Here is an 18,353-nt window from a genome sequence, read left to right as displayed (position 1 = left end):
CCTGGAGGCAATACTTCAAGGGTGTGGGGGACACTCGTACGGCTAAACTATCAACAATAAGCATTGATGGGTATGTGAATCTGTACAATCTTCCTAGAAAGTATTTTGTCATTATGTTTAAACAATTTTTAATGTTAAAACCCACTGATTCAGAAGTTCTATAATAGGAATTTAATATAGGTGCTAATTATATATACAAAGACATCCACTGAAAAAATTTTATATTTTCAATGGAAAAAATCTAAAGAACACCAACATGGAATTAGTTTTAAAATTCTGTCACCACCACCACCACCACAATAAAAAATGTATACTGTGCAGCCATTAGGTATATTAGCGTAGAATTTAACGTAGAATTTAAAAAGTTTACAAAAGAGCTTGTGCTATGACCCCATTTGTGTAAAGTGTCCAGGGAGTCTCTAGGTAGTGGGGTGAAGGTGAATCACTTGGGGAGGTTTTCAAACCATGCAGCTTTCCTCAACCCCTCACCCCAGGAAACTGTGATATGCTCCTCTGGGAGCCTCAGCTTCCCTTTGAGAATCATTGCAAGGGGTGGGGAGGATAGACAATTACTGGAGGTGCACACATACTTGTTTGTGTGTAGAATGTGTGTGCTTGTAGGATGTTGATGGGATGTTCACCAGAGTGGTAGCAGGAATTGACTTTGGGTGGTGAGATTTTCAGGTGGTTTTTGGTAATAATAATACTTTTAATAATTATGATAAAAATACTGTTTATTTAACCATTCACCTGTTCAAGAACATCTGGGTTATTTCAAGTTTTTGGTTACTACAAATAAAGTTGCTATGAATGTTTATATACAACAACAACAACAAAAAAACAAAGTGAATCAGCTATACATATACATATATCCCCATGTCTCCTCCCTCTTGGGTCTCCCTCCCATCTTCCCTATCCCACCCCTCTAGGTGGTCACAAAGCACCGAACTGATCTCCCTGTGCTATGCGGCTGCTTCCCACTAGCTATCTATTTTACATTTGGTAGTATATATAAGTCCATGCCACTCTCTCACTTCGTCGCAGCTTACCCTTCCCCCTCCCTGTGTCCTCAAGTCCATCTCTACGTCTGCTTCTTTATTCCATATATATGTGTTAGCGTACGGTATTTGTTTTTCTCTTTCTGACTTATTCACTCTGTATGACAGACTCTAGGTCCATCCACCTCACTACAAATAACTCAATTTCGTTTCTTTTTATGGCTGAGTAATATTCCATTGTATACACATCTTTATCCATTCATCTGTTGATGGACATTTAGGTTGCTTCCATGTCCTGGCTATTGTAAATAGAGCTGCAATGAACATTGTGGTACATGACTCTTTTGAATTATGGTTTTCTCAGCATATATGCCCAGCAGTGGGATTGCTGGGTCATATGGTAGTTCTATTTTTAATTTTTTAAGGAACCTCCATACTGTTCTCCATAGTGGCTGTATCAATTTACATTCCCACCAACAGTGCAAGAGGGTTCCCTTTTCTCCACACCCTCTCCAGCATTTATTGTTTGTAGATTTTTTTTTTAAATTTTATTTATTTATGTATTTATTTATGGCTGTGTTGGGTCTTCGTTTCTGTGCGAGGGCTTTCTCTAGTTGCAGCAAGCGGGGACCACTCTTCATCGCGGTGCGCAGACCTCTCACTATCGCAGCCTCTCTTGTTGCGGAGCACAGGCTCCAGATGCGCAGGCTCAGTAATTGTGGCTCACGGGCCTAGTTGCTCTGCGGCATGTGGGATCTTCCCAGACCAGGGCTCAAACCCGTGTCCCCTGCATTGGCAGGCAGATTCTCAACCACTGCGCCACCAGGGAAGCCCCTGTTTGTAGATTTTTTGATGATGGCCATTCTGACAGGTGTGAGGTGATACCTCATTGTAGTTTTGATTTGCATTTCTCTAATGATTAGTATACCACATCTTCTTTACCCATTCATCTCTTGATGGACATTTAGGTTGCTTCCATGTCTTGGCTATTGTAAATAGTGCTGCTATGAACATTGGGGTGCATGTATCTTTTTGAATTAGAGTTTTCTCTGGATATATGCCCAGGAATGGAATTGCTGGATTATATGGTAACTTGAAGTAGGAATTATTAATTGAGTACCACATATGTGCAGGCAGTGTTCTGGGCACAGGAGATATAGCAGTGAACAGATTGTCACTATCCTTCTCCAGGAGGACATTCATCCCAGTGGATTATATACACAATAAGAAACCAGAAGAAAATGCTTACTTATAGGGCCTACCACTGTGTAATGGAATATAGACTGCCATGATTGTTTACATCTTTTCTTTACATTTTAAAATATATTTTATATGTTGACATTTTACACTGTTCACATTTTTTAAAGAATAACTGGTACTTCCCTGGTGGCGCAGTGGTTGAGAATCTGCCTGACAATGCGGGGGACACGGGTTTGAGCCTTGGTCCGGGAGGATTCCCACGTGCCGTGGAGCAGCTGGGCCCGTGCGCCACAAGTACTGAACCCCGTGCGCCTGGAGCCCGCGCTCTGCAGCAAGAGAAGCCACCGCAGTGAGAAGCCCCCTCACTGCAACAGGAGGGCCCCCGCTCACCGCAACTAGAGAGAGCCCGTGCGTAGCAGCGAGGACCCAATGCAGCTTAAAAAAAAAAAAGAATAACCATGTGTTGCTTTTATAGTCAATAAGGCAATAAAATGTATGTAACAGAAAATATTTCAATAATTACATGCATACTATGAAAAATCTTTTGGTTACTTGTTGCTTTTTAAAAAATCATTTTTTATTCATTCACATTTTGAAATATAGAAAAGTACAAAGAAGAAAATCACAACCATAAATGTTCCCATCATCTAGAGTAAATCACTAAACACATTGTATGTGCTTCTAGTACTTTATCTTATTGTTAAAAATTACTCAGTTATTATTATAAAATCAACATATACATGTTACCAAGATTTTATGTAATGCAGAAGTCCAATAATGAAAGTGAAAAAAAATCATCAAATTCTGTCATTAAGAAATAACGCAGTAGTAAACCTTACTTAAAACATTTTTCAGTTATAATAAGGAGGAAGAGTGAAAGATAAACTTCTCTACAAGTGAGGTAATATAACCCTATTTCTAAATACAATTTAATTCAAATATACAACATAAGAAAAGTGAAACTAAAGGAATTTTTGAAATTCAAAATCAGGACATGGTTGACAAATTGAAATTATAATGCAGTAATCACAGTTCAGGCATACAAAAATGGACTTGGGCAGCCATTGAGGATCTGTTCTGGGTCACATCTCTGCACCCCTGAAAACCTGAACTTTCTTTGAACTGTACCAGACCCAAGGACACCGCCAGGCGTATTCAGAACACCTGCCAGCTGCAGCCTTATGGTTTCAAGGTCTCCCCTCGTAACTATGCAACCATTCCAGACCCCAACCAACCCTTACTTAACAAGCATCCTTACTTCTTGCCAGCTTCAATTATAATTCTTGATAAACAACTCATGTAACTAACTATAACCTTGGGGCTTTTGCCTTTATAAGTCTCCTACATTTTGTAGTCAGGCCGAAAACAATTCAAGTGCTTCTTGAATTTGTGTCTCCTGGGCTGCAGTCCTAACAAACCCCAAATAAATACCTCTTTACTTCAATGGGGTCTCTTTCTAAGATGTTGGTTAAAAACTTTGTTCTTCACTACAAGAGAGAATATTTTCTAAGAAGTTCCTATTAGCAGGGAATCTATGAAAAATACAAAGAGATTGGAGTCCTGTTTATTTTTTAATAAAATCTTTACATCTTAGCTGATAGTAATTAATATCCTGCTATTGACCTTAAAAAAAAAAGGAGCCAGAAAAATGAATTTATTCAGGAAGAGCAGAGGAGTTTCATGTCAGGACAAGCAAACTGCGGCAAATCATAGGCAAGTCTGGAGAACAGAAAAGTGGGCCTTGCTTTTAGAGAGGAAAGGAAGAAACTGGGGAGGGCTGTGGTGGTTCTTCATTGGATGCAGGTGGGGGCAGCTTGCTGTTTGTGGGGTCTGCAAGCTGGGGTGAGTCATATGCATGAGAGCTCCTCCTTCAGGGTTTCCCAACTTCATTGCAAATGAGGTTTCCTTTATTTTCATACCACTAAGAAAGATAAAGGACCTTACCACCCCTGCAATTCCTCCCAATGTTGTTTGTTATCTACACTATTATTATTGTTGCCGTTATTAGTATAGTTTATACATTGTATGATTTCTAACATTTATTTTCCAGTCTGTAGCAAAATTTCCTTAGTAAGTGTCATTCCTCCATTTTCACAGAGTTAATACTCACTGTCAGTTTTTTCACCACGAGTTCTGTTTCTGAATTCTTTGCTTTAATCTCTTAACTGGCTGATTTTTTTCTTAACAAGTAGTTCTTTTAATGGATCTTGCATTGCCTCATGTTTTTTTTTTATCTACTGGTTACTTTTATTCTTGAATAACATCTTGTCAGAATAGATTGTTCTTAGGTTACCCTGTATATTATCCTTGGGTCATATTCTATTTCCCTTTTTGAGGATTGTTTTAATTATCTGCTGCTGTGCAACAAATTACGTGAAATTTTAGCCATTTACAACGAAACTTTGTTATCATATGCAATTTCTGAGGATCAGGAACCTGGGGGAGGCTTAGCTGTGTGGTTGGGGCTCAGGATCTCTCATGAGGATTCATTCAAGCTGTGGGCTATGGCTGTGGGCATCTCAAGCGTTAGCTGGGCCCAGAAGATCTACTTCCAAGATGGCTCTCAGGTGGTTGTTGTCCGGAGATTCTTCCTTTCTAGATGGTTCTTCATCGCCGTGGCCTTTGCGTAGCAGCTGGCTTACCCCAGAATGAGTCATCCAAGAGACAGTGAGAGTGCCACCAGGGCAGAAGCCGAAGTGCCTTTTATAACCTAACCTTGGAAGTGACATGTCACCACATCTGCAGGATTCTGTTGGGCACACTGACCAACCCTATTAAAACGAAGGAGTGGACTACACAGAGATGTGAATACCAGGAGGCAGGGATCATCGAAGGTCTTCTTGGAGGCTCGCTACTACTGCTGTTTTCCTTCTGGCATTGAGTATTATCATGGAGAAGTCAGAAGGCAACCTAAATTCTCTCCCTGGCTAGTAGTTTACCTATAAAACCTAGATGCCTGAAAAAAACTTGTTTTTGAAGCCCATCGGTTTGTCTATGAGTTGAATGTTCTATATCAAATTTTCTTTGGAGGCGATATTTTGTTCTGCATATTCAGTTTTTGGCCATTTCAAGGATATTTCTTGAATTATATCCTTGAATAAAATTTTTCTTGCAAGGGGGAGTTCCCTGGTGGCCTAGTGGTTAGGATTCCAGGCTTTCACTGCTGTGCTCCGGGTTCAGTCCCTGGTTGGGGAACTGAGATCCCGCAAGCCACGCGGTGTGGCCAAAAGCAACAACAACAACAACAACAGCAGCAACAAAAGAGAGAGAGAGACTTGAACAGAGATCTTTAAAAAAATTTTTTTTAAATGTTTTTCTTACATTTTTAAGTTCTCTTCTTTTTTTTTTAAATTTTTATTTATTATTTGTTTATTATTTATTTTTGGCTGTGTTGGGTCTTCGTTTTTGTGCGAGGGCTTTCTCCAGTCGAGGCAAGCGGGGGCCACTCTTCATCGCGGTGCACGGGCCTCTCACTATCGCGGCCTCTCTTGTTGCGGAGCACAGGCTCCAGACGCGCAGTCTCAGTAGTTGTGGCTCACGGGCCCAGCTGCTCCGCGGCATGTGGGATCCTCCCAGACCAGGGCTCAAACCCGTGTCCCCTGCACTGGCAGGCAGACTCCCAACCACTGCGCCACCAGGGAAGCCCTAAGTTCTCTTCTTCAAGAACATCAATTATACTTAGATTACCTTTATCTTCCATATCTATTAGCCCCTCTCTAATTGCTTCTATCCTTGGCTTTTTCATTCTGCTTTCACTGTGATGATATCTTTTAGTAAGGTATTTTTTTTTTTTAAAGATTCTATACTTTAATTTATTATTTATTTATTTATTTTTGGCTGCGTTGGGTCTTTGTTGCTGTGCACAGGCTTTCTCTAGTTGCGGTGAGCGGGGACTACTCTTCGTTGCGGTGTGTGGGCTTCTCATTCACTCACTTCTCACTTCTTTTGTTGCAGAGCATGGGCTCTAGGCACGCGGGCTTCAGCAGTTGTGGCACGTGGGCTCAGTAGCTGTGGCTCATGGGCTCTAGAGCGCAGGCTCAGTAGTTGTGGCGCACGGGCTTAGTTGCGCCACGGCATGTGGGATCTTCCCAGACCAGGGCTTGAACCCGTATCCCCTGCATTGGCAGGCGGATTCTTAACCACTGCGCCACCAGGGAAGCCCAGTAAGGTAGTTTTTACTTGTGGTTATCTCACCCCTTGACATTTATTATCAATTCAGTAGTTGTATCTTAATATTGTTTTGGTTCTCATTTTTTTTTTTTCCTTTTGAACTGCAGTATTTCTTCTTTTCAAAATATCATTGTTATTTGACCATTTTACCTGAGGTTCTTTTTTTTTTTTTTTTTTTTTTTTTTGAGGTTCTTGATTTATGCATTTTATATTTTCTTTAAGCTGTTTTATAGTTTAATTGTAAGACATTTTCTTCTTTATAATATGTGGCCCTAACAAAAGTGAGAGAATATAGAAATAATATTAAATAACTCATTGCAACATTCAATTCTCTCAGGTCACTACAAACAAGTGATTTTTTTCTCAGGTCTTGTGAACATGAAGAAGGAATGGATAATACTTTAATAACTATATGGTCCTACCAGTTCTGGGATGTCAGTAAGAATCCGGAGAAGACAACCTAAGTGCAGGTTTACTAAAAGGAAATTACCATAATGTAGAGCACTTTTTCTCCCTAACAAACTCCTAGAGATTATCCATAATCTTTCATTGGAATTTTGCCATGTTAAATATTGTTTAAAATAAGCAAACCATCAGGAGGAAGTAGGATGGGGTATCATTTTGATTCCTAAATCTTACAGATATAATTGATTTGTCCCTTGTCTGTTTTATGTCCATTCACAATTTTATGGAAATCAAAGTTGGCACGGTATTCAATCAGAACATCTGAAACAGCTATTGCCACTGACGCCCCCATCAGTAATTTCTAAAATATATTTCCAGAATTGTTTTATGTATATAAACCCAAACATGTATATGTCTGTTAAAATGCTCGCACATACACGTAAATGGACACATACTAGAGACATTTTTTTGTACCTACTTTTTAAACTTATTTATATTGGAAATCTTTCCATATCAGAACATAGAGATTTAATTCAATTAAAAAAAAACCCCCATGATTTAGTTAGCTTGTTCTCTGCAGGTAAGTATTTATTTCCTTTCATGCATATATAAACACTGCTGCAATTAGCATCTTTTTTCATATACCTATTATACATATGAAAGTATGTCTATAGGACAAATTCCCAGGAGGAATTCATAAAATTCCTCATGTAGGATAAATATGACCCACCAGGCACCTTTCTGTAAGAAATATTTCACTTTACCTGTGTTTTTTGAGCCTGGGCAACTCAAATTTTAGAGGAGTTTATCATATTTGGAGTCTTCCTTAAGAATGCCTGAAAGCCCCTGAAAATTGTGGTTTTTTTCCTTTTTATGATAATTTTTAATTGGTACTTTAAAAAGAAACACATTATTATTGTACTGGAATTATGTAATTAATGAACTAGGTACAGTTTATTAAGTCTCCTGGATACTTGGTTCACCCCAGGAGTGAGTCATATTCGGGCCTGTGCAAACAGCTGTTTCTGAGTATAGTGGTGTCTGCCATTCATGTTGTTCTAGGCCAGTCTAGGTCCTAAAGTGAGGGGCTGTGTATAAAGACTAAGTTAAACACGGGCAGAGCTATTTATTGCATGGAATATGCAATATGCCATGAGAGTGGCATATTCCCCTTCTTACCAATAATGACAATATCAGTACATTGCTTAGCTCATGCTACAGACTGAATGCTTCTCAACATTCCTATGTTGGAATCCTAACCGCCAATATGATGGTAAGGTAATGCCCTTATAAAAGGGACCTCAGGGAGTTCCCTGTACCTTCCACCATGTAAGGACACAATGAGAAGCTGCTTCTCCAGAATGCAGGAAGCAGGCTCTCAACAGACACCACATCTGTGAGCATTTTGATTTTGGACTTCCCGGCCTCAAGAACTGCGAGAAATAAAATTGTGTTGTTTATAAGCCACCCAGTCTATGGTATTCGGTTACAGCAGCACAAACAGATTACGACAGTTTAAAATAAGCACTCAATCACATCATGCCCATTTGTTCCCTTACTGGTGACCTCATCTTGATCATCTGGGTTTAGATTCCAAGGTTTCTTTTCTTTCAACTGCACCATGCTACCCACAATCTGATTTCTGTATACTGTACTCAAACTGTCAGAATTGATACTGTCATTAAAGCAGTTGAAAATAGTGTTAAATGATATTGCAATTCAAAAAAAGAGAAAAGCAATCAATAAATGTTAATGAAATGTTTTACATGCATTATGTCATCATTACCACAACTCTATCAGGTAAGGGCTATTTAAATTCCTATTTGATAAATATACAAATATTTGTCAGTATTTTTTTCTAATTTTTATTTATTTATTTATTTATTTATTTTTGGCTGTGTTGGGTCTTCGCTGTTGCACAGGGGCTTTCTCTAGTTGTGGCGAGCGGGGGCTACTCTTCGTTGCCGTGTGCAGGCTTCTCATTACAGTGGCTTTTCTTTGTTGTGGAGCACAGGCTCTAGACGTGCAGGCTTCAGTAGTTGTAGCATGTGGGCTCAGTAGTTGTGGCTTGTGGGCTCTAGAGCGCAGCCTCCGTAGTTGTGACGCACGGGCTTAGTTGCTCCACAGCATGTGGGATCTTCCCGGACCAGGGCTCGAACCCGTGTCCCCTGCTTTGGCAGGCGGATTCTCAACCACTGCGCCACCAGGGAAGTCCTGTCAGTATTAATATACCTAGTAAATGGCAAAGTTGGAATCTGAACTTAGGCCATCTGACTTCATAGATTAAAGAAAGGAGATGTTGCCTTCTCGAGCAGACACTGGCACCAGAACAGCATACCTCTGCAAGTTCAACAGCAGTGGCAGCAACTTCAGCAAACATTGGCATCACAGTCGCTACTCAGCAGATTGGAAGTGACCAGAGTCATATCTAATAACTACAGTGAGTTGAAGTAGGAGAGGGAAAAAGCTGGTTCTAAGAACTAGATCAAGTTGATCATGAAAGTAGTCTTTAGTGCCCTCTAGAACAATTCTGGAGGAATAGGAGAAAACTGGAGTTCTCAAATGATACATAAAGAGTAGATATGGGGAAATGCAAATTTGTGGCTGCCTTTGCCCATAGTTTTTCTCTAGGCCTGGCTTACCTAAATGTAAATACATGTACAAATATATTGTTCCTGATACATGTGAGAACCAAGATATCTAGACCATATATGACCCCAAAGGTGTTGACTGTCAACACCTTCTCAGTATGGTGTTGGAAAAACCTGTAACTGAAAGTAAGATAAACATCTCTGTACTTGTTCTCTTGATTGTCCTGGCTCTGATTCACCTGCTAATTCTTTCGAAACTCTCATTCCTGTCTTTATCCTAGGCTGTACCATACAGATTCATGCTGGGCTGGGAACTTCCCGCTATGGGGCTAAATACAGAAACTGTATAGAATTCTCAGTCTACAACCATTCAAAATTCAGTTGGAAACACTCAGACTTTTCATCCACATCATGCTAATTGTTCCAGATATTTCTGCTTGCTACAGTCAGCTCTGTGTACGTGGTATGACCCTCCTTTTTCCCTCTGCAAAATGGCTTTCTTTTTGCTTCCACTGCTATTTTTTATTGATGGCCTGCTTTTGGAGGGAAGTTCCAGGTGGAGTACCTTATGAGAACTCCCATTACTTAGAAGGAATTTACTTTGGTTATTTGGGGCATTATTCAATGCCATTGCCTTACTCTCATCCCTACCCCATTATTTACAATGATTACATAACCTGAAACAAGAAATACATTTGCATATGAAGAACAAATTAACAATGAGGATTTGGAGTCTGCTTTAGATTCCAGGCTAGACCTTGTTCTTCCAGACTATATGACTATGGGCAAGATACCTACCCTCTCTAATCCTCAGTTTTCTTGATTGTAAAATGGCATTTCCAAAAGGCTCCCCTTCCTATTTCTTTTGCATGTTTTAAATGCTTACAAAGAGACAACTCTATATGTTATTATTTTGAAAGATCTTTTTTGTTTGGGGAAAGTAGTATTGGGAACTAACATTTTTATTTGTGGTTGTGAGAAAACTTTAGTTTCTCTAAAATTTACAGTTCTTTGTGTTTTTTGTTTACCAACTGCTTCTGACAAAATTTAAAAAAAAATTAAATTTGCTCAGAGATTTCACTATCTATCAAGTGATTTTCAGTCTGGTAATGATTTTCTCAAGCAGAATTCTTGAATTTTTTGGAGTTTTTTTAAAAAAGTGAGAATGGGAAATTTATTAAAAAGGCAGAAGATGTTGGTGAATTAAGAACTAACGGCAGATTTTTTGTGTGGTAAAATATATGTAACATAAAATTTGGTATTTTAACCGTATTTAAGTGTACAGTTCAGTGGCAGTAAGTACATTTACATTGTCAGGCAACCATCACCACCATCCATCTCTAGAACTTTTTCATCTTCCCTGTCGGCTGAAAAAAAAACACGCAACTTAAAAGCCGAGAGTTAGGGACTTCCCTGGTGGTTCAGTTGTTAGGATTCCACGCTCCCAGTGCAGGGGGCTCAGGCCTGATCCCTGGTCGGGGTAAGGTCCTGCATGCCGCGCAGCACGGCCAAAAAAAAAAAAGTGGAGAGTTATGTTTTATTAGGGGATCTTATTGAGGACTATAGCCCAGGAAATAACCTCTCAGCTCTGAGGAACTGTTCCAAAGAGGTAAGGGAGGAGCCAGAATATTTAGGAGTTTTTACTAAAAACAAACAAACAAAACATGTATTTGAACATCAAAAGACTACTGCTAATCACAAAAACCAGACATCTCAAGTTAATAATTTTAGTGCTTTTCTATGTATTGGGAGATGCAAGAGTCTGGGCTCATTGAAATTATTTCTTTGCCATGCATCTTAACTATCTAGGGCCAGTATCCTATTTTTCTCCATCCTGAATTCCCCTGAGGGTGCACAGTCAGGGCAGCAACACTTGTTGTACTGGAATGACAGGCAACATTCTTTTGTCCACATCCCCAAATGAAACTCCGTAGCCATTAAATATTGTAGGAACTCCCCATTCTCCCTTCCCTCCAGCCCTTGGCAACCACCAGGCAGATATCTGTAAGAGGAGATATTTTAAGGAGAAGGAAAACAGGATGGTGCTTCCATAGCTTGTGGCAGGCATTGCACTTTTGCCCCAGGTCTGTGTCATTTCTCAACTATCCCACTGGGTAATCGGGCTTCTCCACATCGACCTCACAGAGGAATGCCTAGTTTGACCAGAGCTCGGTGGCTCTAGGGGCAGCCCCATTCCCTCCTGCTGCTTTTGAGAAATCAGTCCTAGTCTTGATATCCTGTTTTTAAGTTTTACTCAGCCTCTGTCACTTCCTTTCAAACCTTGAATTTCGGGCTAGGGACTTCAGCTGGTTTGACACCCGCCTGCCACTGTCAGCTTAGTTTCTACCCCACCAGGAATTTACCATTCAGCAACCAACCCTGTTTCCTAATACTGACCTAGTAAAGGCCCTCTAGACCTCGGTGCTTATCTGTAAACCGAAGAGGGTGAATTAGGTAATATCTCGAAGATATTTTGCAGTGCTAAAGTTGTTACTCTCCGGGAGTTCCCTGGTGGTCTAGTGGTTAGGATTCAGGGAACTGAAATCCCTCAAGCCGTGCTACAGGGCAAAAAAAAAAAAAAGAAGTTATTACTCTCTAGTTAAGACAAATCCTAATGTCCTAAGGTAATAGGCTAGATGAGATTCCCCTATAGAAATTCCCTCTCATACAAGTATTAGTCATACTTTGATGTAAACAAAATGCTGAAAGCATTGATTGCTTTGAAAGTTCAGCTAATGGTCAGCAAAGGTTCACTGAATTTAGGAGAAAAGATAATCTGTTAGTTCAAAGAATTTCATATCCTGAATATAATCCTGAAAAAATTGGTCATCTCCTAGGGGCCTTTGGATGGACTTTGTATGTTGTCTTTGCATAAAATCGTTTTGACTTTCACTCGAATACAGCCTTAGCCCAGGTGACTGCAAGTAGCTTGCTATTTGATATGGCAATTTGCATTTCAAAGCTAATCAGTATTAAATAATGGCTGGTAAAAGAAGAGTAAGAGGGTCATTGTGTGTGTTTTATTATTGTGTAAACTCGGGAAAACAAGCTGAGAGGCTGAGAGAGCTCACTCAGATTCTAGCAGATAAGAAAGTGGCTTATGTAAAAGGTCTCTTAATGGGTGAGTTACGCATTTGTTTCTGGAGGGGGGCCACGTGACTGCTAGGCTTTACAAGGAAGTAAAAACAAAATGTAGAGAGAATAACCATATTTATTTCCAATGCAGACCCTATACTTAAGGTAAAAACACTTCTTAAATATTTAGGTTTCTATTCCTCTGTAACTAGATGGTTACTTTGCAGGATCTTTAATAGTTCAAATTAATTAATTCAAATCAAGCTTGATTGTAACTCTAATTCAGTGGTTCTTTAACCCCAGCACATTAGAAACATCAAGGTAAAAGAAAAATATGGTGCTGTTTTCCCACCCCAGAGAGTTAATATAATTGGTTTGGGGTGTGTCGTGGTCCGAACGCGGGTTGGAAAGGAATTTCCAGACACAAGGCAGAATGTAAAGAAGATAGAATTTATTAGAGGGAAGCGTCACTGCCAGAACAGAGGGCCGACTTCCTAGTAGTCTGGGAGAGTCCGAACATGTGCTATTGATCAGTTTTTATAGCCAGAAAACAAAGGAATGGTCTGAGGTGAAAATTTCGTTTACTGATTGGTCGAGTCACATATACCTTCCTTCCATAGGGTGGGAGTGGGACAGGGCATATGCCTTTCCTTATTTGGGACAGGTCCCGTTGCCCAGGTGGGCGTCACCCAGGTGGGCTCAGGAATTTCGTAACCATAGCAACGTGGTGGGGAGGGCGATTAAGAGTCTGGTAGCGGGTGTAATGCTGAAACTTTTTCAGGCGGGGTCATCCTTTGTCCTTGGAGCACCACAGGGTGGGGCCTGGTCATTAATATTTTTTTGTTAGTTCCCAGTTGATTCTCCTGGGTTGAAGGTTGAGACCCACTATTCTAGTTTATGTCCCGAGCATACCTTTCTTCTAAAAAATAAATAAATAAATAAATAAGACCTAATTGACTTTCCCAATGTGGTCTCAATTTTTGATTGCACACATCTATTAGTCCAAAAAAAAAAATTAGAGCACATAAAAGTACCTGTGTGTGTGTGTGTGTATGTACTACTGTACTAATATATGCTCTATATTACAAAACAGAAAAGTAGACATTTATGTAAGTATGGAAACCATTGTTCCACAGGATAAAGTCCGAATTCCTTAGCATGGAATTCAAGGTTTTCTCCAAACAGAATTTTTCTCTCTCTTTTATCATTGTTGCATGCCATCCTGTCAGTTGATTGATTGATTGATTGATTGATATATTTCCAACTGTCTTAGGTCCACTTCCCTGGGAAATAGACTCTGAGATGGAGATGTGCATGAAGAAAGTTATTGGGAAGTGAAGGAAGTAGGATTAGGCAGAAGATGGACCCTTCAGAATGGCCCCATCTTGAGGCAAGGGGGTTAGGCTTCATATTCCCACCCTCCATCCAACACTGAGTAGTTATGTGTGTGGGTTGCCCATGGAAAGGTGGTTCTTTTTGAGAGCAAATCCTAGAGAGCCATCACCCACCCACCTGCCAGCTGCTGGGGGAATGAATGCCTCAATCCTAGAGGGGATCTGGGATGCTCATCATAGCATTCACTTCATTCCCTGCATTCATGCCTTAATACACTTTGTTCCTTACCCTGGAATATTTTACCCTCAATCTCTGCACACAGAAACCTATCATTTCCTGGAGGCCAAACTCAAAATGCCACCACCTCCTTGAAGTTTCTCTATACTTCCCTGCTAAGAGTAGTACCAGGAAACACAGTAGAGAGAGCAAGGACCTTGGTGTCACAGACACCTGGGTTTGAATACTGGGTTTTAGGGACCTTACTTGGGTAAATTACTTAACTTCTTTGAGTCCAACTGTAGCTATTGAGCCCTCTCTGCAGGTTGCTTGTAAGAATTAACTGAAAAAAAAAAAAAAAAAAAAAAGAATTAACTGAAAAGCTCACTCAACCAACAATACTATGACCTTGTCTTTTTTTTTTTTTTTTAAATTACACTATACTAGGTGTGCTTTATTTATTTATTTATGGCTGTGTTGGGTCTTCGTTTCTGTGCGAGGGCTTTCTCTAGTTGTGGCAAGCGGGGGCCGCTCTTCATCATGGTGTGCGGGCCTCTCACTATCGCGGCCTCTCTTGTTGCGGAGCACAGGCTCCAGACGCGCAGGCTCAGTAATTGTGGCTCACGGGCCCATTTGCTCCGTGGCATGTGGGATCTTCCCAGACCAGGGCTCGAACCCGTGTCCCCTGCATTGGCAGGCAGACTCTCAACCACTGCGCCACCAGGGAAGCCCTGACCTTGTCTTTCTAACTTTTACTTTCTCTCCTCCAGATTTCTGTAGCTTGCTTAAATGATTTAAATGACAAAATAATTAGGATGCTGTAATGATTTTTCACATTAGTTTATTCAGTTTAAAATCCTACTCTTTAAGGTAATGTTTCTACTTTTATGAAAAATGGATTTTTTTCAGCTTTATAAAAATCTGATAATAAATTAACAGATTTTTTGCACAACAACTTCATGGTGGTATGATTTATGTATGTAACAATGGATTTTTGAAGAAATCTTAATTAGGAAAATAAACTTTCATCATATATATACACACATGCACATATATGCATGACTTTTTTTAAGAAAGTATTGGTTCATGAAATTTAAAAATGTGCAGATACATGCAGTGCATCTTAACACTGGTCCATTATACTAATGTATGTATTAGATACATATATATTAACATGTAATATAAATATACTAATATTATAATGTTCATTAACTTCTTTTGTAAAGATCAATTATTTGTTGAGCACCGATAGCAACTATAATACAGAAAACTTTAAAATTTGTGCTATTAGAGAAGCAAAGATAGATGAAATGGGATCCCTGCTGTGAAGGAGCTTAACGTTATTTAACTGATGAAAAAGTAAACAATAATAAATATTTCAAACAACATTTTTTTAAAAAAAGTAATTAATTATTTATTTTTGGCTGCGTTGGGTCGTCGTCGCTGCACGCGGACTTTTTCTCTTCGTTGCGGTGCGCGGGCTTCTCATTGCAGTGACTTCTCTTGTTGTGGCTCGTGGGCTTCAGTAGTTGTGGCGCCCGGGCTTCGTTGCTCCGGGGCATGTGGGATCTTCCAGGACCAGGGAATCAAACCCATGTCCCCCGCATTGGCAGGCAGATTCTTAACCACTGTGCCACCAGGGAAGTCCCACAACATTTTTTTTAAAAGGAGATCTGTAGGAAATAGTTTAGATCATTTATGTAATTGGTACTGACATTGCTGAACATACCATAGAATTTCACAGGCCAGGCTGGTCTGGAGACGTTCTCTCAAAGGATGGATAGGATTTAGATAGGGCGTAAACTCCCTGATGAGTACTGACCTGATCTGGTATAACCTGTAGCTCATACACTGCTTAATATATACTTAGGCCCTCAGTTAAAAAAAAAAAGGAACAGACACACGTAATTTAAATAAATGCTGAGTGTATAAATTGGATAGTTGGAGAGGAACGGGGAAGGAAGGATTCCAGACCGATGGTAGAGTTTGAGGGAAACCAGAGGTGACAGAGTTCAGGTCACACAGGGAGGTAAGAGTGAAAGTATTTGGTGGAAGTGGAGCCTCTTACAGGAGCAGAAAGGTCAAGGGGGTCAGTAGCAGAAGGGAGGGTGGGGGAGAGTTTGGTAGACCTTAAATAATACGTTCTCCTTGTGTGAAACAGGAGAATGCATAAGGTGGTGCTAAGGAAACACAGAGCTGAGCAAGCTGGCTTTCAGGACCCAGGATTTATATGGGTTAAGTCTGAATTCCTCAACCAGACTTCCATTCTTAAATTTCTCAAGTCTCTCTTCACTCCTTAATCTCGTTTTCCTGTTCCTCTGACATTCCCACGTGGTCACTATACACACTTGCAAATCCCCCAGTTAGAATTAATCTTCTCATATTCTCAAAGCTCTACGTTTAATCCATGGTTATAGCCCTTGTGAGTTTGCCTTTTGAGGAAACGAGTGTCTCAGGCACCAGATTGCATGCGTGTAGAGAGCACAGATCACATGTGGTTCACCTTTGTACTCACCTCCTTCCAGCACTCAGTACAGGTGAGTATTGAGTGAAGGTTATTTGAAAGAGAGATTTCTTACTAGAAGCTAGTGAAAATGCTGAACGCCATTTCCTCTTATCAGCTGACATTAATACACATTACAAGTAGGCCCAACATAAAAAGGTGCTTAATGAATGGTAAAAGGCAGCGTCATATAAATTCCTCTGTTTAAAGAATTATTTCTACCCGAATCACAAGATGTTTTTGATCAAACTAACATAAGCAGTTATGTCAAGTCTTAGAAATGTTTGACAGGGGTGAAAAAGAATTATGACAAAGGTCAGTTACACTAGGAAAAAAACTTCTCTGACTGAAAGAACACTTTTACAAATGGTAATAAGTAAACCTCTTGCTACTAGATTTTATGAACTTTCTGCATTGGTTGTATTAAGGAGAAGCAATATTGTAAATCAATTGTACTTTAATAAAAAAAAAGAAAAGTAATTTTTTTATAGCTTGATTAAAATAAATAGAAGGAATGGTCATGAAAATCATACTTGGCTTTCTGTTGTTTATGAAGGTCATGTTGTCAGCTGTTTGGGAAGAAGGGCTGGACTTTATTCCACGGGTTAATAAATGTTATCAACATTTTACAAGACAGAAACTTTTTTTTTTTTAAATTTATTTATGTTTGGCTGCATTGGGTCTTTTTTGCTGGTGCCGGCTTTCTCTAGTTGTGGTGAGCAGGGGCTACTCTTCGCTGCGGTGTGTGGGCTTCTCATTGCGGTGGCTTCTCTTGTTGCGGAGCACGGGCTCTAGCGTGCGGGCTTCAGTAGTTGTGGCACGCGGGCTCAGTAGTTGTGGCTTGCGGGCTCTAGAGCGCAGGCTCAGTAGTTGTGGCGCACGGGCTTAGTTGCTCCGCGGCATGTGGGATCTTCTTGGACCAGGGCTCGAACCCGTGTCCCCTGCATTGGCAGGCGGATTCTTAAGTGTGCCACCAGGGAAGTCCAAGACAGAAACTTTTAATGAAACTAGTGTTTTTATTGCCTAGTTCATAGTTGGTTTCGAATGTCTGTCTGTTTTGTGCTTACGTTGATTACTAAGTGTACTTTCATGTCAGGGATAGAGAGAGAGCCACCAGATGGAGGCCAAGAAAAACATAAGCCTGGGCTATTCATTAATGAATAACCAGCAGGAATGTATGAATAACACAATGCACAATAATCTACTTATGTTGAAAAATGTTTATTGATCATTCCCAGAGGGCCCAGGCTATGTGACTGTGTCATTCATACTTTTAAAATTCTCTTTGGTAAATATGCAACTGCAAGGAATGCCCTATAGAGCTCAACTCCAGGGAATATAATGAAAATAGTGCTTTCTGGAGTTGGGGAACATGGCAGCCCTGCCCATCATAGAAAGTGTTCAGTAGTGTTTCCTGAATGAAGGAATGACTGAATTCAAAGGTATAATGTTAGTCTAAACAGTGTGACCCATAGATAAACGTGGCAGTGTCAAATTAGCCATCCCAGACACTTAAGAAAATGTGCCTCCCCAAGAAAGTGAGTTAAAAAAAAATGTCCACATAAAATCACTTGCAAATATGTTTCCTGATGGAAATACCAGGGACAAGTTCAACATCAATATGAAAGTTTAGAAAATTACTTCTGAATATTGGTGCTCCCCTTCTTCACACACTGCCCTCTTCCACTCTGCCATCCCTGGGGTCTGGAGCTGCACTTTTGTGTGAGTAAGAAGCATTAGTGGGTCATAAGAGCTATTTTTAATACACAGACATGTGAGAGAGATGTTTGGTAGAGGATTTGCTTGCCAGCAACTGGATTCGTGAAAGTCCAGGCTTCGAGCCAGATTCTGGGGTGAAGT

This window comes from Balaenoptera physalus (assembly GCF_965194825.1).
Source record: "Balaenoptera physalus genome assembly, chromosome: 4".
Classification (NCBI taxonomy): Eukaryota; Metazoa; Chordata; class Mammalia; order Artiodactyla; family Balaenopteridae; genus Balaenoptera; species Balaenoptera physalus.
The sequence above is the reverse complement of the archived record's forward strand: the minus strand, read 5'-3'. Positions refer to the sequence as shown.